The sequence below is a fragment of the Schistocerca americana genome, chromosome 9 (assembly GCF_021461395.2).
Source record: "Schistocerca americana isolate TAMUIC-IGC-003095 chromosome 9, iqSchAmer2.1, whole genome shotgun sequence".
In the NCBI taxonomy this organism is placed as follows: domain Eukaryota; kingdom Metazoa; phylum Arthropoda; class Insecta; order Orthoptera; family Acrididae; genus Schistocerca; species Schistocerca americana.
Genome location: NC_060127.1, coordinates 36,821,205 through 36,838,652, shown reverse-complemented (window position 1 = coordinate 36,838,652; position 17,448 = coordinate 36,821,205). Strand labels below are relative to the sequence as shown.

The 17,448-nt window shown below is 42.5% G+C and overlaps 1 protein-coding gene across 2 annotated transcripts in view; it reads left to right on the top strand.

The window, feature by feature from the left end:
- The window catches only part of LOC124551337 (pyruvate carboxylase, mitochondrial), a 428,917-nt gene that overhangs the window by 152,482 nt on the left and 258,987 nt on the right, over window positions 1–17,448 (top strand). Inside the window, exon 1 of one of the 2 annotated variants that reach the window (XM_047126362.1) lies at window positions 14,338–14,560. The exons of the other annotated variant lie outside the window; for it this stretch is intronic. The gene's annotated coding sequence lies outside the window, so the exon portion shown is untranslated. Of the gene's footprint in view, window positions 1–14,337; window positions 14,561–17,448 lie in introns of those variants that run through there. 2 annotated transcript variants of the gene reach the window in all.

The window sequence follows — 17,448 nt, the reverse complement described above, 5'->3', positions numbered from 1 at the left end:
GTGTCAACATCCTAGGAACCCACCTGGCACAAACCTTTTTTAACGCCAACACTTTCAGTATTCTGCGAAAACTTACTTCCCCTATACCAACGTAGCGTGACAATTCGTTCACTGTGATGCGTCTGTCAGCAGTCACCAATTCGTTAACACTCTGCACATTGTCTGGAGTGTTTCAAAACCAAACATTTGAAATGTGTGAATCTTAAAATACATCATCGCAATCATCCTATGGTAGAAGTTAACACAGTCAAATTCCTAGGACTAAATGTGGACAACAACTTAAAGTGGAGACCTGAGTTTCTCCTGGCGTATACAACTTTCTAATAACTTCCGGGAATTCAGGCAGGTAACACTTTCAGCGACAGCCGATATTTCGGCGGGAGAACAGCCCTGCCTTGAAAATTGCGGGGTGTTCTCCCGCCGAAATATCGGCGGTCGCTGAAAGTGTTACCTGGCTGAATTCCCGGAAGTTATTAGAAACTTAAACTGGAGTACACATATTGAGTTCCTATCAAATAAACTAAGCAGATTTGCATTTTGCAATGCAAATACTAGCAAACTCTACTGACATGAGTACACGAAAAATAGCATATCATAGTTATTTTGAATCTGTCATTAGGTATTGTATCATTTTCTGGGGAAATTCAAGTAGTGTATCTTGAATACTGAAACTGCAAAAGAAAATTATAAGATACATGTGTAGTGCACAACAAACAGAATCTTGTCGCCCATTATTTCGGAACCTGCAAATCCTCCTAACACTTCCCTCCATATACATTTGTGAAATTGTAATCTTTGTACACAGCAGACAAAAATTATTTGAGGAAATTCATTTTAACCACACATACAACACAAGAAATAAAAATAGTTTTATGTTACCCACACACCATTTGAAATTATATGCACGAACTCCACAGTATATGGGGATGACAATATATAACAAGTTAATTGGCAAAAATATATTTAATATGAAGCCATAGTGTCTAAAAATAAGGCTACAGCAGATTCTGTGGGAGAAATGCTGCTATTCAGTAGAAGAATTCATAGAGGATGACATGATAATTTGAGCAAGGGGTAATTAATTGTTAGTCTTTTATTGTATGTGTAACAAAATTGTATTATTATTATACCATTTGTTAAAATCAGTTGTAATTAATTGTTAGATTTTTTATTGTATGCGTATTTTTATATTGTATTATAGTACCATTTGTGAAAATCAAGTGTTGTATGTACATGGTAAACCTTTACCAAAATTTTGACGTGTCTCCTGTACCTGTATCAAATGATTTTGATTATGTACGTTGTGAGACTGACAAACCACAATTCACAATACGAGGCCTGCCGCTGCGAGGACAATCTTCAATATTGCTGTGCCCGCTTTCATCACGTAACCTGCTTGCCACCGACTAACTGTACTGCGATCGACAGCAGCAACTCCATGTTAAAACAACAGCTGATTCCTCAAACTGTGGGGCTATCAAGTACGGGGTCCCACAGGGTTCGGTCTTAAGTCCTTTACTGTTCTTGATATACATTAATGACTTACCATTCCACATCGATGAAGATGCAAAGTTAGTTCTTTTTGTTGATGATACAAGTATAGTAATAACATCCAAAAACCAAGTGATGTAACTGTAAATGATGTTTTTCACAAAATTATTAAGTGGTTCTCAGCAAACGGACTCTCTTTAAATTTTGATGAAACACAGTATATACAGTTCCGTACAGTAAATGGCACAACTCCAGTAATAAGTATAGACTTTGAACAGAAGTCTGTAGCTAAGGTAGAATTTTCAAAATTTTTAGGTGTGTCCATTGATGAGAGGTTAAACTGGAAGCAACATATTAATGGTCTGCTGAAACGTCTAAGTTCAGCTACGTATGCTATAAGGGTTATTGCAAATTTTGGTGACAATAATCTCAGTAAATTAGCTTACTATGCCTACTTTCATTCACTGCTTTCGTATGGCATCATATTCTGGGGTAATTCATCGTTGAGTAGAAAAGTATTCATTGCTCAAAAGCGTGTAATCAGAATAATTGCTGGAGCCCATCCACGGTCATCCTGCAGACATCTATTTAAGGATCTAGGGATCCTCACAGTATATATATTCACTTACGAAATTTGTTGTTAATAATCCAACCCAGTTCAAAAGTAATAGCAGTGTGCATAGCTGTAACACCAGGAGAAAGGATGATCTTCACTATGCAGGGTTAAATCTGACTTTGGCACAGAAAGGGGTAAATTATGCTGCCACAAAAGTCTTTGGTCACCTACCAAACAGCATCAAAAGCCTGGCAGATAGCCAACTAACATTTAAAAATAAATTAAAAGAATTTCTAGATGACAACTCCTCCTACTCATTGGTTGAATTTTTAGATATAAATTGAGGAAAAAAATAAACATTAGTGTCATGCAAGATTTTGTGTAATGTAATATCTTCTACAGACATCTTTTATTAATCTGACACGTTCCACATCATTACGAAGTGTCGTATTCATGATCTATGGAACAAGTATTAATCTAATCTAATCATACACCTTTTTCAACCTTTTGTGGATGATTCCCAATGTCTCGTTTTCACAGCACAGGAATTCTATGACAGCACGTTGCTTCTGACGAACGTCAAGTGTAGTAGCCATCTTGAAGACATGCTGTGACGGCGCCATTCGCGGGAACAGGTTGAACTAAGTTTGAAAACAAGCGGGAAGGATGTATCTACACACTGTAAGACTTTCACACGTGCAGAATGAAAACTGTATTTTTACAAAAATAGTGTGCATTTCTTTTGGAGTGACACTCGTAGTACAGATATTAGGAAAGTTCTGTTATAGAATTTTTTGTCGGGTGTCCTAAAAAGTTAAAATCCGGTGTGGGAGGAGAGTGCATAAGGACTGGGTGGCGGTTAATCTGGTGATCGTTTCGGGGGCCAGCTCTCCGCCACGGCAAGAGGGCCGGAGCCAGGCGCTTAGCGGTGGAGAGGCGGCCTATCTGTGTGTAGAAGTGGCTGCGGTCTCTGGCAAGGCGCCGCACGGCTATCGACCGTCCGCTCTCCTCACCATAAAGAGCCGCTGCGCTGTGCCTACATCCGTAATCTCTAGAGCCTGATCAAAATTACTTGACGCTTCACGTGGCTGAACTGGTTTCCTCCAAACAGAGCGCTCGACATCACGCCCAAACCGTTCGCCGTTGCCAATCTGCCACAACAATTCGTCAGTTCACTTCCAAATCCTTGTCCAGCAATCTTTTCTTTTGAATGGTTGGCTCCATGTGGTTCCCAAGTTGTGCAGCGACCGTAAACCATAAAATTACCAAATAAGCAGCAACCAGTCGCAAAATCATATTTGTAGATATTTCAGTATTTTATCATTATATTTTACCTCACTTTCTTCTTCTCATTTTTATTTTAGCTGTATCTTTTCGCATAGAGGGCGGGTTTGCTTTGCAGCGCCCCCTTATGGTTTCTCGTTGTCATAGTCAATTCTCGATGTATCACTTTGTTTGACCTCTGCTTAAGACAGTGTTACTACGCACTGCACATTCGTTGAAAGCTAAATTTGTATCTGCATTTTAAATGGTTTAATGCGTCTATATACATTTAATTCGTTTTACGTTGCTTTATGTACATTTATTCATTTGGTCACTGTTATTATTTTTATTTTTATTCTTGTATTTGTAGCACCGATGATGGCTGTTAATCAGTTGAAATCGATTTGCAAAAGTAAATAAAGCAAACATGATTTTGCGACTGGATGCTGCTTATTTAGGAATTTTATCTTTTTTTTTTTTTTTTTTTTTTCGATGAAAAGCAAAGGCGTAAACTTTGACTGGCAACGGAATCCCACTGTTAAACGCAGAGGTAAGAACGGGTATGTGTAAAGAGTATGTTGAAGATAGGAGTGAATGTCCGATGACGCGACATAAGAAAAAACGGGAGTCAGTCTGGAAGGCACGGACATTCCGCTATTAGAGACCTCTAGTAGACTGATCATAAAGCCCGAGGGCATAGACAACATTCCTTAGGAATTTCTAAAATCGAGAACGAGGCCACAAACGTCTTGGAATCTCATGCAACCAAGTTCCTGAGAAGAATAATACACAGAATAAAGGTAAAGGAATTTGAGGATCGTTTGGACAACAATCAATTTCTTTCTGAAACGGGACGCGTGGGAGTAACTTAAGACGTTGCGTTGGGTAGTGGATTAAGGCTTACGGAAACTGAGAAAGCTTTCGTACGGTTTGTGGAAGTAGAAAAAGGGTTCCATAACATAAAATTGTGCATAGTGTTCGAAATAGTAAAAGTAAACTGTTGGGAAAGAGGGCTGTTATTCAGTGTGTGACAAAACCAGGAGGGAGCGATACGAATGGGAGTGCTGAACGAAGTGCTCGAATTATTAAGGGTTTGACAGGAATGCGATCCTTCGCCCGTATCATTCAATCTGTACATCAGTAATGACGGAAATAAAACAAAGCTTCAAGAGTGGGATTAGAATTTAGGGTGAAAAGATATCAGTGAAAAGATTCGCTGATGACACTGTTATCCTCTGTGAATGTTGCGAAGAATTACGGAGCATCTTAACTAGAATTTACAGTCTAATGAGTACACACTATGGATTTAGTGTAAATAGAAGAAAGACTGAAGTAAAGAGCAGTGGGTATGGATCCCGAATCATGAATGTGGCACTTTTTATTTCGTATTTCATGTCTCTCTCTCTCTCTCTCTCTCTCTCTCTCTCTCTCTCTCTCTCTCTCTCTCTCTCTCACACACACACACACACACACACACACACACACACACACACACACACACACACACACAAAAAATTACGGCTGGATGATCACAGTAAAAAATATAACTTGACTTAGTGTTATACTCTAGTGCAATCAATAGCGTAACAATTTGCCATGTCGAAGGTAGTAGGTTCGGATCTGAAATGTCATGATACTTTTTTATTTCTAAATCTAGAGTGTTTGCTTATTTTTATTCAGTTAATTAGTCTGGATAAAAGTTATTTCTAATTTTTTGCCCCGTCATTTTCGTCGTCATACTGACTTATTTGCTCTTATTTTTCTACCTACCATTCATTCTTCCCTAAAGTCTCCTGTATCGCCTGTAATCTGCAACCAAATGCCAAGGAATGCTGCTCTTCTGCTGGTAACGTGGCAGCTCGTGTAGCCAATATGAGGATAGCTCCAAGTAACCAATGACAGGGAGAAATTAGTCTTGGTTTAGTCGTAGTAGTTAGTTTTAATAGCCGTGATATTAGCTCTCCTGAAGATAGTTGACTACTGATTTCTTTGGTAGATTACACATCACGAAGTTGTGGTTAGAATAGGACATCAGTTTAAATTGAGGACTACAAAACACGTCTCTAACCTCAGTTCAGTCACTGGTCACCTAAAAACAGCTGTTAACAGAGAATCTCGCATTTCCGACATACGGCCACTTTCAATGTTGCTTCGCGTTACACATAAACATACATTTTTGTTACACCTTGTATGGCTACGCGCTGGTCATTAATATATTTTTTATTTATGAATTCCTCTACGGTGCAGAGGCAGTTGTTGCGGAGAAAAATCTGTACTGTGGTCGACATATCCCTCTACTGTGGTCGACATATCCCTCTACTGAGAGCCAGCAACTGTATTGATATTTAAGATAATTGTCATCTATTGTTAAGTCTCAGTTGCACGTTTCTTTAATTATGTTACATGTTCCGATCACGCAGAATCATCTTTACATCTGTGTAGTTCCATCAGCAACCCGTCTTCTCTCCTCAGAACCTCTGATAAGAAGTTCTGAAGAGACAAGAGGGGGTCGAACTACATAGATATAAATATGATCCTGCGTGATCGGAACATGCAATGTAAATGAGAATATCTTGAAAACTGTTCAAATACTCTGAAAACACTTCTGATGTGTGACAATTGTATCCATGGGTAGATAGCCAGACTTGAATAGATTCATGTTTCACCCCTCTCTGTGCCAAAACTATATTCATTAAAGAGTAATGCAGGTCATTTTTCAATGTAGTGAAGTGAATAAAAGTAGTGCGATGCAGTGGTTAATATTCACAGTTGCTTAAAGACACACCTGCGTCACGAACGTATGAGAACCGTCAGTGAGTTAAAGTGTGTTCACCAAAATTGGAAGTTATTCATATGACAAATATACCCGGATCTAAACGTTTACGCAAGCCTACTACCAAGGGACTACAAAAAGTTGCACACGTCGTCCCACGCTGAGACCATTGTGCTGCAAGAGTGGCGCATTGTCTGGAGAGAATTCATGCTCTGGGATACCTGCAGCCACAGCTCTATTCGCTGTGAAATTCTGGCGGTATAGGGACCAAATGCAGTGTCGCGTCCTTCCGTAGTGAAGCGGCGCGAACACTTTGACAAAGACCGGCGGACGCTGCTGGTAGACATCAACCACGGGCGACCGTGTCCAGACAATCAGGCAACTGCACGAAATGTATGCAGACAACCACCAGCTGCATAACGAAATGACCACAATGAAAATTTATGCCGCCACGAGACTCGAACCCGTATTTCCCGCTTTACGCGAGCGGTCGCTGTAACCGCTTGGCTCTCGGTGTGCGCTTCATGGCCGGACCCAAAATTCCATTTGTCGTCGTTCCTGTGTTACAACCTGCACTCGTGCACATTACGTAATTCCCGTACAGAGGGAAGGCATTTTAATTGAAAGTCGCTGCCTGGTATCGGCGGACAAATACGATATTGCATTCCCTGTGTTGTTAAGAAACAACATTCCATCGTACTTCCTTATCAACACAGGACTGTGTTGTGGATTGGCAGGAGAGCCAACCCAGGAATATTAGAGGAAGCCGAAAGGCACGCGTTTTAGCTCAAGCAAGCTGGCGTGAGGTCTGGAACAGGAAAGGGAAATTAGACTTTAGAAAAACGGACGTAGCTGGTGGAATACTTAATTTTAATCCATTAAAGATGAACGTCGGTCTGACGGTACATGATTAACAAGATCAATAGCAACTGATAAAGGCGCCTTGCTGGGTCGTAGTAAATGACGTAGCTGAAGGCTATGCTAACTATCGTCTCGGCAAATGAGAGCATATTTTGTCAGTGAACCATCGCTAGCAAAGTCGGCTGGACAACTGGGGCGAGTGCTAGGAAGTCTCTCTAGACCTGCCGTGTGGCGGCGCTCGGTCTGCAATCACTGATAGTGGCGACACGCGGGTCCGACGTATACTAACGGACCGCGGCCGATTTGAAGGCTACCACCTAGCAAGTGTGGTGTCTGGCGGTGACACCACAGACTGCAATATCGTGTTGAATGGAGGAACTGATTCGCAGCAATCGCGCGTTTTCCAGCGATGACTCTCGAAGGCTCCGTGACGAAAGAAGCGGATTTCTTTCGTCGATGAATTAAACTATTGATAGGAAGTTCCGACCGTTTTCTACTTTTAAATATTTCTACTTTTAAATATAGAAAATATAACTATTAAAAATATAAAATCTGGAAAAAAATCTATAGCTGTTAGCAAAATGTATCCAGTGCGTTTAAGAAAGGTTTGGCTTGGGAAAGACAGGTCACAAATGCGATGACACGATGCGGTTGTTAGTCTCACACACATCACGAAATACAGAAATAAAATGATTTCGTTGACTCTCGTCGGCCTTAGTATCATACTTCTGCCATCGTTGTTTCGATGCCTCCTCGATGTATCAGGCCCTAGTGGCTATTGTACAACGGCATTGTTTGGAAAAATTGACCGTGAAAATATTTTATATTCACCTCCATGCACAAGGTGGAAAAATTGTGTATTGAGACTTAGTAGAAAAATAATGCAACGGTTCGACTTTGTGTGTTCATAACTGTGAATCGACCCGACGCGATAAGCTATCGGCTGTTTTGTTTCCACACAATGTGCGCACAGTCATGATAGGTACCCAGTTCAGACAAAATTATAAATGAAGAACAAAAAGGCTGTTGCAAAGGAGCACGAGGATGTAAAGAGCAACTGATAATAGATGCAGAGGTGACATATCAAGCTAAAACTAAACAAAGGTCGCTACACTATGCATACATTGATTACCAAAAAGCTTTTGATAGTGTACCCCACTCATGGTTACTACAGATACTGGAAATATACAAAGTAGATCCTAAATTGATACAGTTCCTAAACATAGTAATGAAAAATTGGAAAACCACACTTAATATCCAAACAAATTCAGATATCACATCACAGCCAATACAGATTAATTGTGGAATATACCAAGGAGACTCATTAAGTCCTTTCTGGTTCTGCCTTGCTCTGAACCCACTATCCAACATGCTAAATAATACAAATTATGGATACAATTTGGAGTAGTGAAATGGAGTAACACAGACCTAGAAGCACTCAATACACTTACACGATCACAATGCCACAAATATAGAATACATCACATACATTCAGCAACAGAAAGATTCACATTAAGCAGAAAGGAAGGAGGAAGGGGATTTATCGACATAAAAAACCTACATTATGGACAGGTAGACAATTTAAGAAAATTCTTTATAGAACGAGCAGAAACTAGCAAAATACACAAAGCAATCACTCATATAAATACATCGGCTACACCATTGCAATTTCATAACCACTTCTACAACCCTTTAGATCACATAACATCAACAGATACGAAGAAAGTAAATTGGAAAAAGAAAACACTACATGGCAAGCACCCGTATCATCTAACACAGCCACACATCGATCAAGACGCATCCAACACATGGCTAAGAAAAGGCAATATACACAGTGAGACGGAAGGATTCATGATTGCAGTACAGGATCGAACAATAAACACCAGATATTACAGCAAGCATATTATTAAAGATCCCAATACCACAACGGATAAATGCAGACTTTGCAAACAACAAATAGAAACAGTAGATCACATCACAAGTGGATGTACAATACTAGCAAATACAGAATACCCCAGAAGACATGACAATGTAGCAAAAATAAACATCAACAGCTTGCCTTACAACATAAACTTTTAAAACAACATGTTCCCACATACAAGTATGCACCACAAAATGTACTGGAGAACGATGAATACAAATTATACTGGAACAGAACCATTATAACAGAGAAAAAACACCAAATAACAAACCTGACACTCACCAATAAAAAGAAATTAACACAACTAATCGAAATATCCACGCTTGATCAAGATCCGCGTCACTTTCCATTTTTGACCAGACATAACGTCTGAGAAAAGAAAGAAATATAATAATAATAATAATAATAATAATAATAATAATAATAATAATAAAAACTACAAAGGCCAATTACACATGCTTATGTCCGTCATGACACAAATGAAGTGAGGTCTACATTACAAGAGGCAACCTTTTGTTTCAAAAACTAATTTTTTTAAATATAATCGTTCCTGGTTTTTGCTGAAACATTACATTTATCTCTCACGACATAGCTCTCATGCAGCAAGATCATTTTATCGCTACATACATACATAGACAATAAATGAAATTTAACACATTTTTTATTTGTAAGATTCGTTCCACTAGAGAGTTGGTGACCGTGTTGCAAAACAGTTTCATTAATTCAGCGTTCAATAAGAGTTACTTGGCCTGCTATAATAATGTATAACATACTTTAAGTCCTCTCGTATACGGCTTTCCCAGTTCTAAGTTTTCATCAGTACGCACCTTAGAACATTCTATCATATTTATTATTTCTTTTTGGTACACTAGGCTAATAGGAGGTAGGATGTTTTTGGCAGTTCAAAAGTTGATGAGCTGTGCTTTGTCAAAGTTCAAAGCTAGCCAATTTGTGCAAAACTGATCAGTTATTTTCGCATAAAATGTATTATTTCTATGTCGATGTTTCTGTACTCGGCTTCACAATAGTGACTGTATCAGTTGCAAACAGGAGTAATCTTGCATACTGATTCAAACAAAAATGTAGATCACTAACATAAGACAAGAACAGTAGTTGATCAATACACATGGCATGATACTCGCTAAGGAACACACACTATCGGACAGGAATAATCACAGTTCATGATAAACGGCATGAAACACAGTACATACGTAATGGAGTTGGAGTGGTATATTTACATCGAAAAATAGTACAGATTTGAGGACGTGGGAAAGTAGGGTAACAGACACAGCGTTCGTGTTCGGCACAGTTCAGACTACCAACATCAAGGTCGATATCGGCCTCTCAGTAGTAGGGAATATTCCCTCCTCGGTCACTACTGCAAATTTTCCACCTGTTACTTATGCCGGCTATCGGAATCCTTGGGATATTACCCCACGCCTCTCTCAACGAGGTCTTCAGTTCGTGCACTTTTCGGGTACGGGATGTTCGTTGATGAACACGCCTGCCAAGAGCAGGATCCGGGGACTACGCAGAACATTCTATACGTCCAATATCTTCACTTTCCAATGTGCCAGACACATTAGCGATCCTGTCTGGACGGGTACTGTGGTTCATAAACAGAAAGTCTGGATCTACTACACCTCTGAAGAGACGGGCGTGAACCGAAATAATCTCCCTGCTGTGCTGCAACCGTATCTCGCGCGAAGATATACATCGGTATCTGCCATTGTGCATGGTCCGCGCCCGCACGCCAGACGTTCATGAACCTTAGGCGACGTGTAACATGTTCCCCGCTCTCTCCACTCTCTGGTGGTCAGACTCTCTTGCCGCAGTGAAGCGTGATTCGTCATGGAACATCACTCTGGCCCACTGTTGCTGACCCCAAACGATATGCTCCCTACACCAACTAATTCCTTCTCGGCGACGACATGATTCAATGGGATGCATTTAACAGGCCCCAGAGCATACAAATACCAGATTTAGTTACCGGTAATTTTTTCTGGCAGAGACACGTGTAAAAGTCGAGTAGCGGTAGCGAGGTTTACGGCGATCTGCCTAGGAGCGAGATATCCCTTCCTTTTCGCCAATAGGGCTACGTACCGATCTCTAGCCGGCATGCTTTCGTGTGGCATTTCCACATTCAGCGGCCTTTTTTTTTTTTTTAATATCGAGATGACGACACTTTCGGGCACGCCCATTATTGTGGTCCCTCGGGCATGTGTGTACGAGGGCGTTTGAAAAGTCCGTGCAAAGTCCGAGAGATGACACCAACGGCGCGTATCGAGGTCATGTTTAGTTAGTAGCATCTTTGGAAAGAATGAACACCAAGTTTCAGCCATATTGGTCTATTTCTTTGTGTTTGGCATTCGTGTGAATCAAAGAAGTCGAGTGATTGTCAACAAATGGACGAAAAATAATTTCGTGTGGTGATTAAACATTACTTTATGAAAGGCAAAACACCTCAGGAGACTAAAGAGAAGCTTGATAAGCATTACGGTGACTCTGCACCTTCGATTAAAACAGTTTATAAGTGGTTTCAAAATTTCCTGAATGGCCGCATGGGTATAAGTGATGGTGAAGGTTCTGGACGCCCTGTGCAGGTTACGACTCCAGAAACCATTGATAAAATCCATGATATGGTGATGGACGACAGAAGAGTTAAAGTGCGTGAGATTTATAGTGCTGTGGGCATTTCCAGTGAACGGGTACATAATATTTTGCATAATTATTTGGACTTGAGAAAGCTATCCGCAAGATGGGTTCCGCGATTGCTTATGCTTGACCAAAAACGGAATCGTGGGAAGCGTTGCAATGATGGTTTGCAGCTGTTCAGAAAGAATCCGTAGGCCTTTAAGCGTCGTTTTGTCACTGTGAATGAAACATGGATACATTACTATATTCTTGAGACCAAAAAACTAACCAATGGGTTACCAAGGGAGAATCTGCACCAAAAAAGGCGAAGACCATTCCTTCGGTCGGAAAGGTTATGGCGACTGTCTTTTGTGATTCGCAGGGGATAATCCTCATCGACTATCTGGAAAAGAGTGAAAAAATTACAGGTGAATATTATTCATCATTATTGGACCGTTTGAAAACCGAGCTGCAAGAAAAACGCCGGCGATTGGACCGCAAAAAAGTCCTTTTCTATCACAATGCACCAGCACACACCTCAGAAGACGTGGTCGCAAAATTGATGGGAATAGGATTCTAACTCTCTTCGCATCCCCCTCCATTCTCCAGACTTGGCTTTCTCGGACTACTATTTGTTTCCCAATTTGAAGAAATGGCTGGCGGGACGAAGATTTTATTCAAATGAGGAGGTGATTGCAGCAACTAATAGCTATTTTGCAGACGTGGACAATTCCTATTATTCGGAAAGGGTCAACAAATTAGAACAGCATTTGACGAAGTGTGAAAGTCTAAAAGGAGGCCATGAAGAAAGATAATAGGTTTACCCCAAACACGTAAGTAGTTTTCATTTTTGCACGGAGTTTTCAAACGCCCGTCGCCTATGTGCTCTTCTTAGGATAAGTTAAAGTAGCGTGTAAGTCTAGGGACCGATGTCCTCAGCGGTTTTGTCCCTTAGGAATTCACACCCATTTGAACTTGGCCACATAGGTCGCCGACATGAATCGCATCGAACATTTATTTCGTGCGCAAAATCCTGCACCGGCAACATTTCGGCAATTATGGACGGCTATTGAGACAGCATAGCTCAGCAGTTCTGCAGGGGACTTATTGAGTCCATGCCATGTCGTCGTGTTACTCCACGCGGGCAAAAGGTCACCACAGTGTAGCCGAACAACTGGCGGCAAAGTACACTACTGGCCATTAAAACTGCTACACCACGAAGATGACGTGCTGCAGACGCGAAATTTAACCGACAGGAAGAAGATGCTGTGATATGCAAATGATTAGCTTTTCAGAGCATTCACACAACGTTGGCGCCGCTGGCGACACCTACAACGTGCTGACATGAGGGAAGTTTCCAACCGATTTCTCATACACAAGCAGCAGTTGACCGGCGTTGCCTGGTGAAACGTTGTTGTGATGCCTCGTGTAAGGATGAGAAATGCGTGCCATCACGTTTCCGATTTTAATAAAGGTCGGATTGTAGCCTATCACGACTGCGGTTTATCATATCGTGACATTACTGCTCGCGTTGGTCGAGATCCAGTGACTATTAGCAGAATATGGAATCGGTGGGTTCAGGAGGGTAATACGGAACGCCGTGCTGGGTCCCAACGGCCTCGTATCACTAGCAGTCGAGATGACAGGCATCTTACCCGCATGGCTGTAACGGATCGGCAGCCACGTCTCGATCCCTGAATCAACAGATGGGAAGGTTTGCAAGACAATAAACATCTGCACTAACAGTTCGATGACGTTTGCAGCAGCAGGGACTATCAGCTCGGAGACCATGGCTGCGGTTACCCTTGACGCTGCATCACAGACAGGAGCGCCTGCGATGGTGTACTCGACGACGAACCTGGGTGCACGAATGGCAAAACGTCATTTTTTCGGATGAATCCAGGTTCTGTTTACAGCATCGTGGTGGTCGCATCCGTGTTTGGCGACACCGCGGTTAACGCACATTGGAAGCGTGCATTCGTCATCGCCATACTGGCGTATCACCCGGCGTGATGGTATGGGGTGCCATTGGTTACACGTCTCGGTCATCTCTTGTTGGCATTGACGGCACTTTGAACAGTGGACGTTACATTTCAGATGTGTTACTACACGTGGCTCTACCCTTCATTCGATCCCTGCGAAACCCTACATTTCAGCAGGATAATGCACGACCGCATGTTGCAGGTCCTGTTCGGGCCTTTCTGGATACAGATAATCTTCGACTGCTGCCCTGGCCAGCACATTCTCCAGATCTCTCACCAATTGAAAACTTCTGGTCAATGGTGGCCGAGCAACTGGCTCGTCACAATATGCCAGTCACTACTCTTGATGAACTGTGGTATCGTGTTGAAGCAGCATGGGCAGCTGTACCTGTACACGCCATCCAATGTTTGACTCAATGCCCAGGCGTATCAAGGCCGTTATTACGGTCAGAGGTGGTTGTTCTGATTTCTCAGGACCTACGCATCCAAATTGCGTGATAATGTAATCACATGTCAGTTCTAATATAATATATTTGTCCAATGAATACCCGTTTATCATCTGCATTTCTTGGTGTAGCAATTTTAATGGCCAATAGTGTAATTGTTGCATCTGTCGGAGCACAGCGACTAGTGGAGTGTTACGAACGGCGGATATTCCCGGAAGCAGTAGCGGTGGTCAGCTGTGCTGTGGTGAGATTACGTGGAGTGCGAGAGAGCCAGCGGTGTCGTAACGGCGGCAGCAGCTCGAGGGAGATAAGGGGCGCTCAGGGCTGACCCACGCAACGCCACATCACGCCCGGGCCGGCGGCTCGAGCGTCCGGCCTTATCTGTCCAGCCGGCGCAGTCTATGCCGCGCGACCACCGCCGGTGCACGCTAGACGCACGCGCTGCCATTGCCTATCGCGTCCTCAGCATCGGGTCACCTCTGCACCGGGTAGTCGGCTAGTCTCTCAGTGCGAAGTGGTCCAGACAGCGACGTCTGCTGTCGGCAGAGCTTCAGCCTTTCATCAGTACAGCAACAGCAGCTGCTATCGCTAACCACCCGGTTACGCCAAACCTGTCTGTTGTTGAATTCGGAGGTAGGTATAATTACAGCAACCACTCAGTTTCATTTTGATGTTTTTCTTTATAGTGCTTGGCTAGTTTCGATTAATGGGTCATGCAAGTGTTCGGCACAGGGAAGTATGAGATAGCCTTGCAAAATACAGTATTGAAGAAGCAAGCTTACGGGGAGTTTTACTATCTTCGGTCGCGCAGCTTGAGGCTGTTGCGAATGGGCACCACTGTGGGGAGCCGGACTTGGGTATCACGGGGATGTCAACCTAGTCCCGTCTGTCCCCAGATCGTTCTGCCGCTGTGGTTGCCCCGGTTGCTGCCCGCGGTGGGGCATAGGGTGGGTGGTTCCGTATTTCTAGATTTCCGGAAACCTTTTGATACCGTTCCTCACAAGCGACTTCTAATCAAGCTGCGGGCCTATGGGGTATCGTCTCAGTTGTGCGACTGGATTCGTGATTTCCTGTCAGGAAGGTCACAGTTCGTAGTAATAGACGGCAAATCATCGAGTAAACCTGAAGTGATATCAGGTGTTCCCCAGGGAAGCGTCCTGGGACCTCTGCTGTTCCTGAACTATATAAATGACCTGGGTGACAATCTGAACAGTTATTTTAGGTTGTTCGCAGATGATGCTGTAATTTACCGTCTAGTAAGGTCATCCGAAGACCAGTATCAGTTGCAAAGCGATTTAGAGAAGATTGCTGTATGGTATGGCAGGTGGCAGTTGACGCTAAATAACGAAAAGTGTGAGGTGATCCACATGAGTTCCAAAAGAAATCCGTTGGAATTCGATAGCTCGATAAATAGTTGAATTGACAGCCTTGAGAATTGTACTAAGTACCTGGGTGTAAAAATTACGAACAACTTCAGTTGGAAAGACCACATAGATAATATTGTGGGGAAGGCGAGCCAAAGGTTGCGTTTCATTGGCAGGACACTTAGAAGTCCACTAAAGTGACAGCTTACACTACACTCCTTCGTCCTCTGTTAGAATATTGCTTACCAGGTGGTATTGACGGAGGACATCGAAAGGGTGCAAAAAAGGGCAGGTCGTTTTGTATTATCACGTAATAGAGGAGAGAGTGTGGCAGATATGATACACGAGTTGGGATGGAAGTCATTAAAGCAAAGACGTTTTTCGTCGAGGTGAGATCTATTTACGAAATTTCAGTCACCAATTTTCTCTTCCGAATGCGATAATATTTTGTTGAGCCCAACCTACATAGGTAGCAATGATCGTCAAAATAAAATCAGAGCTCGAACAGAAAGCTTTAGGTGTTCGTTTTTCCCGCGCGCTGTTCGGGAGTGGAATGGTAGAGAGATCGTATGATGTGGTTCGATGAACCCTGTGCCAAGCACTTAAATGTGAATTGCGGAGTAATCATGTAGATGTAGATGAAAAATCTATTTTTTTAAATTGCATTTTTGGATCCTTAAGTGTTCAGAATCCACCCCTGAAACGGTTTTTCCGAATACGGAACGGCAATGTTTGTTATTCGTGGTTGAAAAAAAAATGCACCTGCCTGAAATGGGTCTTTCTCACGCACCAGTTTTATCGTGAATTTAGACTTTGTAGCCGCGAAAAATAATTCTTTGTGCTTGCCCATGACTAAAACTGATAGTGATCAAAGAGCTTACGACGTACTACGGCTTGGCAGTCCCACGGCATTCCAATTCGGTGGAACAGATGCAGAAGGCAGTTTGGGCAGCGTGTTTCCACAAGTGTTCGACGGATGAAGAACACCCACAACAACAAAATTGTCCGGCTGGGGAAACTAGTTGGTGCAAGTGGCGCATTGCAAAGGCTACCGGACATCTGGACGAATATCAACACGACCAGCTGCTTTCCAAAACAGTTCAAAAAGTGATTCATCCCATCTACGAGGCCCTTTCGGAGGACGAGTTATTGTACCGGTGCTTTGGAGGAAACACACAAAATTCAAATGAAAGTTTGAACGCGTGTGTTCGGAAGTTAGCCCCCAAACATTTGCATTCTGGTGCGAAGACATAGGAGATTGCGACTTTCCTGGCAGTGAGCAGCTTCAACGAAGGGTATTCAGCAATTCTGAAGACCATGACAACGATGGAAGTCACCCTGGGACACTATTCGGCGCAGTTCGCCATGCATTCGGATTTCCACCAGATTAAAGAGGTCGAAAACCGCTTGTCACCGGCCGTACGAGCGGCTCTGGAGCAGCGCAGGACGTCCCGCATCGAGCAGAACGCCCTCTATGAGGAAGAGGAAGGACTAGTTTATGGACCCGGAATAGCAGATTGAACGTACGTTGCATAATATTCAATTCAAACGCGTTTTTCTCGAAATGGCTTTCTTTATCGCGCCGTATGGTAACTGCAAATCTACTGAACCGATTGGCATGATTCTTTGTTCCCGACGAAGCTAACTAAATTGTCTAAGAGTTGTACCGCTTTTATTCCGATCCATCAACCATAAATATTTTTACTTGGCCGACAAAGTCGAAAATTCGATGGAAAAAACCTCGGTTTTTTCAAATAGCCGTCATATTGTTTCCCATGGTCCAAATAACTTAAGCGAGGTACAAAACCTAAAGAATCTTACATACTTCGCTAACGTCAACTCAATTTTGATTTCAGACGAGCCGGCTGACCTGTGACTTAACCGCGTGGAGGTCTACATCGAAATTTTGTTTCGTTCCGACGGCACTTCCGCCTTTGCTCTTAGACATTTCCGGTCGAAAAAAATCCAGTTTGTAGAGGAAATATCAATAAACATTTTGACCAAATTTGCCATATCTATAACACATCCCGAGAAAAAAATTCTCAAAGAACATGCTTTTTTCGGGCCGAAGATGGTAAACCTTCCTTAAACAGAAGAGCCAAAGAAACTGGTACACCTACCTACTATCGTGTAGGGCCCCCGCGAGCACGCAGAAGT